Source organism: Arachis stenosperma, chromosome 10 (assembly GCF_014773155.1).
Source record: "Arachis stenosperma cultivar V10309 chromosome 10, arast.V10309.gnm1.PFL2, whole genome shotgun sequence".
In the NCBI taxonomy this organism is placed as follows: domain Eukaryota; kingdom Viridiplantae; phylum Streptophyta; class Magnoliopsida; order Fabales; family Fabaceae; genus Arachis; species Arachis stenosperma.
Window position 1 is genome coordinate 12,005,884 of NC_080386.1, and position 8,546 is coordinate 12,014,429.

At 31.1% G+C, this 8,546-nt stretch overlaps 1 non-coding gene across 1 annotated transcript; it reads left to right on the plus strand.

Annotated features, from left to right (window-relative positions):
- Positions 1 to 3,437: 3,437 nt before the first annotated feature.
- TRNAE-CUC (transfer RNA glutamic acid (anticodon CUC)) lies at positions 3,438 to 3,510 on the plus strand. The gene has a single exon. It is a non-coding gene; the product is annotated as a tRNA-Glu (tRNA).
- The last annotated feature ends 5,036 nt before the right edge of the window (positions 3,511 to 8,546 follow it).

Consider the following 8,546-nt stretch of genomic DNA (forward strand, 5'->3'; position numbering starts at 1 on the left):
TTAATTTTAACCATTTATTATTTTTTAAAATAATTTATGTACAATAAAAATATATTTTTCTAATTTTAATTATACTTTTAAGTACTCTAAATAGAGTTATTATATTATATTTTACATATGAATATATGTTCTATCGTGTAATTAAATAAAGATTTATTTTAATAAAAAAATTAATAACCAAACTAAACATTACTTAGGTATATATTTCATATTTATCTCTTAAATATTTATACAATTTATTTTTTAAACTGTTATATTGGTCTCTTCTCTAATATAATATAAAAAATAAATTTTCATAAAAATAATTTGTTTAATTATTAATTAAATAATAAAGTACTAATAAATTAAAAATTAAAAAATAAAAATACTATAAAAAATACGGTAAAAAAGTTGAATTTTATCATTTTAAATTTCTGCTATTAATTTTAATAATATATTTATTTTTAAATAATATATGTATGATAAAAAAATATATTTATTTTTTTGGAGTACAAATTTTATTATTATATTTGTATGTTCATGATTTTAATTATACTTTTAAATACTTTGAATAGATTTATTTTATTATATTATATTTTACATATAAATATATATTCCATCACGTAATTAAATAAAGATATATTTTTTTAATAAAAAAATTTAATAACCAAATTAACCATTAATTATGTGGGTAAGCAGTGATTCACGTCAAAATGAGGCACTGGCTATACTATACTGGGAAGAGAGGTTGTGTGGGAGGGCATTAACCATTAATTAGCGCTTCTTGTCACGAACGCGACGGTGCTTGGAAGGACCAAATCTAGGTGATGAAGTGATAAACAAAGAATGGAGGAGTGGAATGTGCTTCAATTAACGGGAGTGGAGCTTTGATATTTTAAGAATAATAAATTATAAAATAACCTAACTATAGTTAAGATAAGAACCAATTACAATGTGACACGTAATGAAGGATAACTTACATATTATTTTAGAGGGAATTGGATAGCATTCACCTTATAAAAAATAGAAATAGCGTTATTGCTTTCCGATTTCTGGATACCTTTTGTTCATTATGTAGCTACTATTGTTATTAGTTTTATGGTGTTGCAACGAACTTTAGTGGCTCTAATATGGAAATAATAGCTAGTGTGTAATGGGAGAGGCATGAATAGTGATCTTTATTGATATATTTTAGAAGAATCTAGAAACTATAGGAGTTTGTAATAGGCTTTTGTGTCGAATGTTAATTATCTATTTACATTATTCATATTAATATAAGATGATTTAATATATCGAGTAATATGAGAACCTGAGTAAAATTACTGTTCATCATGCTTATGTGTATTAGTTTTTAATGTATACTTCCTAACTAAATCTCTAACTAAAATAGTCATGCACTCGTGCTATACTAAAATTATTTTTGAAATTTAAATTATATCAATTATATTTTTAAAATTGATAAAAATACACTATATTAATTTTTGACTTTTTTTTATGTACTAACATCGCCTGATAATATGAACTATATATCATATTATGATTTGACCACGTATAATTATATAATAACGTAATAATAATTGACATATAATATACTGACCTAGACTGTTATATCACATATTATAATATTATTTGTTTGTGTGTCAATTTGTGTTTTGTGTTATAAATACATTCAATTAATTCCTAACTTTATACTAAATAACTCATTTTAATTTTTAAATCTAAACCTAATTTATTATTTGTTGAAGGCTTTACAGCTGACCTGACTTAGCCTATATAAAGAAAAATGTTAGTGAGAATGATAAAAATCTCTAAAATCTTATTATTAAAAGAATAATAATAAGAGATGGTTAGTAGAGTTAATCATTGTGAATAAAATATTATATAAATTAAATCATTATACTACTATATAGTAATATTATAACCTTCAGAAATCTATATATAGGTCATTATATAATTACGTTGCCATGGCAATTCAAAAATCTGCAAATTAGTAAAAGTTACTATGACCCATCTATCATTCACATCTTAACTTATAAGTCATTATTATATGTTTATTAGCAATAACCATTTCAAAACCTAATATCCAATGTTTCAAAACCCGCAATTCTTTAACCATATAAGATAAACAACCAGCATGAGTCCATCAAAAAAAGATACCGGGATACCAAATATGAAAGAGAAGTCAAATGCCAACAAGACCAAAAAACAAGACAAGCCAAATATTAAACTATATCCAATATATCAACTAATTTCAAATCTTCAAGATGATTTCTTCTTCTCTTTCTTCAAGGCAAGCTCAAAAACCTTCGAGGAAAAAATGTATACTATTATATAATGATACAATTTAAAAATATATGAAAAAAAGTGATATTGTAATACCAAAATTTATAACTTCCATTTTTCAAATTATATTTGTTGGAAGTCAATTCCGTTTACAAATAAATATTGCAATAAACAAATTCAAATTTAAATTCAAGAAATATAACAATATGTTGAACTATATATAAACTAATAGTAATTCTAATAAAAAAAATCATAATTTTAATCTAAATTATCTAACTAGTAAAAAATAATAATAACCAATTCTACTTACTAACTAAAAATTAACGTATAACTAAATTTTAAATTAACTAAAACAAAAAAAATGATCATGAACTTGAGCTTCAAAATCAGCCACTGTTGGTGGAGCATCGTAGCGATGCTGGAGGAAGCTCTGATGATGCTAGAGGAAGCTCTGATGAACAAAGAGGGAGAAAAAGTTTTGTGGCTGACACTAAATTGTAAAAGGGAGAGAATAAAAGAAGGAACTGGTTTCCAGAGAGTGTGGAAGAAGAAGAGAGAATAGAGAGAGAAGGGAATTTGAAATAAAAGAGGAGAAGATTCGTGTTTTAAATTTTAAGGTTATTTATCGACGAATTTATTGGCAGATAAATTTGACGGTAACATTTTGCGAATAACTAAAACGCTGCGTCACACTAAATTAAGTTATTGTTGAATTTATCTGCTAGTAAATCCGACAGTTACTAATATGCGCCAAATTTCTTATTTTTTCTTCAATTATATTTTATCAGCGATTTTATTGTCGAAATAGTGAATTTGATGGCAAAAACTTGACATGATAAAATAGTTTTTATTTCTATCTATAAATCTAACGATAAATTTGATAATAACATATAACACTAAATCTACCAATAAATTTAATTGTACTCATCACTTTTCTTATAGTGATAGAATATTTAATTTATAATTTTCTTTGTATGCACTTGGCAACTCTATCTTTACTACCATTTATAAATTCTTGGTACTAGGAAATTAAAGTTCTCATTGCGCGACACTTATATTCGAATGTTTATCCAACCGAACCTCCTTAATTATGCTTTAGGACACAAATTTCTATTTTCTAATGATAAAGCCAAATCTTATAATAATTTAATAATGTTTACAAATTGTAACATCAATCCGTTGTAGTCTAGTTGGTCAGGATATTCGGCTCTCACCCGAAAGACCCGGGTTCAAGTTCCGGCAACGGAATTTTTATGATATTACTTTTTTAAACGACCCCCCCTCCCTCCCCCTTTTTCCTTTCCCCCCTATGGTGACAATACTAGTCCAATTCTTTTAGGTTGAATTAGATTAAATAAAGGAACCAATAGCATTGCATGATTACGATGGATAAAAAAAATGTTTAATGGTAAAATAAACTTTTGAAGAATTGAAGTCTTTATTATTTCATGATATGTCAAATTAAAAGTACCATGATTAGCTTCGTAAAAGATGTGAGAATTTATCATCACCTCAAATATTCATACAATATGGTAATAGAAACATAAGGGGAAAAAAAACAAAAAAGATTCACAATAACTTAGATGCTTATTAGTTATGCTTATATTCGCAATTACTAATGCATGACATCCTCCTAAAGAGATCAAGAGTAAAGAGTCGCTCACATCTCCCGAGACAAATTTGAAGATTTTTTGAAATATGATAAAATGGAGTCCAATGTTGTTCAAAATTAGCCTCATGGAGTTCAGCAACAACCAAATAAATAACCATTCCGATAATCAATATTTCTAGTGTATATTGCACAATGTTCCCGGCCATAAGGATCTCTCTCTCTCTCTCTCTCTCTTTAGTTCTTGCAATTACATGTTTATGATGAACTGGGTTTTATACAAGTTTAAAATGTTCCTTCCTATTTTTCTATTCATTATAATTCAAAAATTAAGATACCCCTCGATATGCTAAGAGTCATAATAGAAAAAAATAAAAAATTCTCGTTATATATAGCAAAGTATTATTTAAAAATAGTTTTTTTTTTATAATTAAACTTGTTTGCCTCTTGAGTTCACTGAATCTGTAAGTCATTATATAATAATGGTAATTGAATTTTATAACAACTTATTAAACAATATATTAGTCATAAGTTAATACTATAAACTAGCTAGATAACTATAGATGCCCCACCCATGGCCTATCCAAGTATCCATGCATGAAAATCAATTTATCAATGACAAGACCAGTAATGGTGTCAAAAGAAAAAGTATACTAAGTATATTTATACGGCATGCAGCAAATTGGTTAATAATGTAGCGGCTAATGTTTTAAAAAATCAAAATTTTAAAAAATTAGAATTGCGCTCAAAAGACACGCGTTCTATGGTTTTGAAAATCAAACCGGACCGGTCGGTTCAACCGGATTAACCGGAAATTGGTCATCTAGTCGGTCCGGATAAGGTTAGAAATCGTTTGACAAAAAATTAGTGAAAAAACTGGTCGAACCGACAGTTAACCAGTGAATCGGTAAAACTGTCCGGTTTTTTAGTGGGTTTTTGTTTAAAAGTGAAACCTCCCAACGGCGTCGTTTAGTCTCTTAAAAAAACTTAAAAAAGGCTAAACAAAGACACAAAGTACTGAACCCTAAATTGAGCAGCCGCCTTCTTCTTCAGTCTTCAGTTCTTCACAAAGACACAAACTTATCTTTCCTCTCTTCTCTAAGAAGTGAGAACCATAGAAGCCAGTCAATCCACTAATCGAGCAGCCACCGTAGCCCGCCGCCACCGCATCTGGAGCCCCCACCACGTCACCCCCACGACAGCCCCCACCGCGTTCTTGTCATCGCCGAGCTCGCCTTCTCTGTGTTCGCCGATGTCGCTTCCTCTGTTTTCATCGTTGCTCGCCTTCCTCCTCGTCGCCGGTAAGCCTCGCCTCCTCTGTTTGCAGTTTCGCCTTCCTCCTCTGCTTGCTGGTTTATTGTTCGCTGGAATGGATTTATGTCTTATTTTTTATTTTCTGTTCATGATTTTCTGATTTATTTGTTTGCTGGATTCATGATTTTCATTTATTTTGATTTTCTGAGGTTATTTTTATTTATTTGTTATTTGTTGTTTCTGATTTATTTGTTATTTATTCATGATTTTGTTGCTGATGCTATTGTTTGCTGAGGATATGAGGTTATTGTTTGCATGTTGAAGTTGAGGAAGAGAAGGGATCAGTGTTTGAGATGCTTTTGTATTGAAATATAGCTGTGGTGATTTTGTTGTCAACTGAAATTGGAGCTGTGGTGGTTTTGCAGCCATAAAGTACCTGTTTGGAACAATGTTGGCATGGACTAAACATTGATGCCAATAACTACAGGAAGTTTTTTTTTTTGAAATAATGTACTTCATAAGAATGTCTAAAAAATTTGAAAGCATATTTTTTATGACTGAAGATTTATTTTGTTAAATGTAATTTATACTGTGTGATTTCTGTGTTTATTTGGTTTAAAATTTATTAAATTTAGATATTGAAAATTATATATTAATTTTTTATAATTTTATTTTATATTTAACTAAACCGGTTGAATTCTAGTTGGACCACGGTCAGACCACTGAACCGTTGAACCGGTCACTCTACCGGTTTATTGACCGGTTCGATTTTCGCAACCTTGATGCGCTCTCTCACTTCAATTTTTTATGGTGAGACCGCTCTTTTCAACTTCTCATCATGTCGCGACATCGTGCCTTTTTTTAAACTCTTTTTGCTACGTCGTCGGGCCCTTGCTCTTGAACGCTTCTCGCATAGTCCTCCGCGGCAACTCTGCTCGTCGTGACGTCGCACCACGCCTTCTAAATTCTTTCACCGTGATACCTTTAAATCCTTCGGCGTCTCCCTTCTCTCCTCCAACAACAAAGTTTGTACGTCTTTTTCTTCTATCTATATTCTGTTTTTTATGTTTTTTATTAAGTTCTAGATGTTTTTTGTATGTTTTCTTCTTTTTAGGTTTTAGATGATTTTTTGATAATTTAGATGTTTTTTTTCTTCTTAGTTTTCGGATGCTTTTTTTATTTTTAATAATTTTTCATGTTTTATTTTGTTATGTTTTGAATGTTCTTTTTTCAATAATTTTGAATATTTCGTTTTGTTAGATTTTGGATGTTTTTAAAATTATTTTAGATTTTTTTTCCTCTAGAGTTCATTAAATCCGTAATACTCATTATATAATGGTAATTGAATTTCATAACTTATTAAACGATATACTAGGCATAAGTTAATACTATAAACTAGATAATTATAGATGCCCTCTGTAACACCCAACCACACAGAGCCCTACGCTTAAATCATAAAGTAGAGGTGGCGAGGTATTACAACCTCTAAAAGAAAAGACGTATATAAAAATAGTTGAAAAAAATTATAACTAGGAACCTTGAATAAGAAGCTAAGCAAAGTCAAAATAGAAAGTCGCATCACACTCGTCCGGATAAACATAAATCAGATAAACAAGATCGAAAAGAAGGCTAAAATATATACATAAAGATCAGAGTTTGACGAATGGATTTTTTGCCGGTATAGAAATTATCAAGTAGTCAATCGTAGTATAGTCTAAACCGACGCAAAATCCATCATCAAACAAATCTACAATCTATAATCGAGAGTATTAGTCCCGAGTCGTTCTTCCCTAGGAATGCTACAAGGATGCATGTATTGGTTAAGTGGTCTTTTTGTGGTTTGAAGAGTGTGGCATGAAAGTGTGAATAAAAGAAAACAACAATCAATCAATATTAAAAGCCTTGGCCAAGGTTGAACATTGGAAGTCCCATCACTATAGCTTCCTTCAATTGTGATAACAAAGGAGTGTTGCTTCACTTAGTTAACCCCTAATTATAGAGGAAAGTCAAGTAAAAGTAATTAACTCAAGTCACAAGTCCTAGTCTTACCCTAGGGAAGTCTAGCTTTAGTGCACTCTAAGTCAATTAGCAATCCTCAATTTTTAATCAACAATTGACATCCATTATTCAAGTGTCTCCAATGACTCAACCACTAGGCCAAGTGAGGGAATACTACTCCATATCTAAAGTTGGCATTTTCTCAAACACTTGGAGGGCAAGAATGAAAGACATAGTAAAATTGAGAAGAGACTTAGAATCAAAGTAATTCAACACAAGAGATTAACAAGAATCAACAATGAACAACAATGAAAATGAGATCTTCAATGAATCAATAGAATCCAAAACAACAAAGTTAAACCTAAGATCTACAAGGATTGAACAATTACAAACACTAATTGAGATTAGAGAAGATGATCTACAATATGAACAAAGTAAATTGAGTGTTGTAATAGATCTCACCAAAGAATGGTTGAGAATTGAGAAAATGAAGATGAATCCTAGAGAGAAGTTGGAGTTTCTCTCTCTACAAATGTAACTAACTAAAGCTACCTATCTAAGGATCTAGAATTATTCTATGGATGTGAATGTGTGTCAATCCCCTTCAATCCTTGGCTCTTTTATGCATTTTGGCGCCAAAGTTGGTTGTTGAAACCTTCCAAAATCGCCAGGCACGTGTTGTAATAAAAGAATCACGTGCGGGCTACAACGCGTACGCGCACGGTACGCGTGCGCGTCCTTGTCCTGTGTCGCAATGTGCGCGCGAGCGCCTTGTGCGCGTACGCGTGCTTGGCCGAAATCAATTCTTTGGCTTTTTGTGCTTCTCTCCACTTGCTTGCTTCCTTCCTTGCTTTCTTTGATCCATGCCTAGCCTATTTCAATCCTGGAATTACTAGCAGACACATCAAGGCATCTTATGGAATCAAAGAGGAACTAGAATTCATCAAAATAAGGCTTAAAAAGCATGTTTTTACACTTAGGCACAAATACGGGAGAGATAACAAAACCATGCTAATTTATAGGCTAAATGTGACAAAAGGTTATCAAAATACTCTAAATTCAATACAAGACAAACCCTCAAATTGGGGTTTGTCAGAGTTCCGAAAGATACAAATATCGAGCTCTAGACTCGACCTGCGAAGCTAAGGCCGGCCAGAGTATAAACACACACACACACACACACACACACACACACACACACACACACACACACACACACACACACACACACACACACACACACACACACAGACACACACATAAGAAAAATACAAAACATCAAGTCCCAAAATAGTTCTTCGCTTCCAAAGAAACTCCAGAATGTTTAAGAAGGTGCTTCTTGACCTGCATCTGAAAAAATAACAATATATGTACGGAATGAGAACCGGGGGTTCTCAGTATGGTAAAGGTGTCCACATAGATA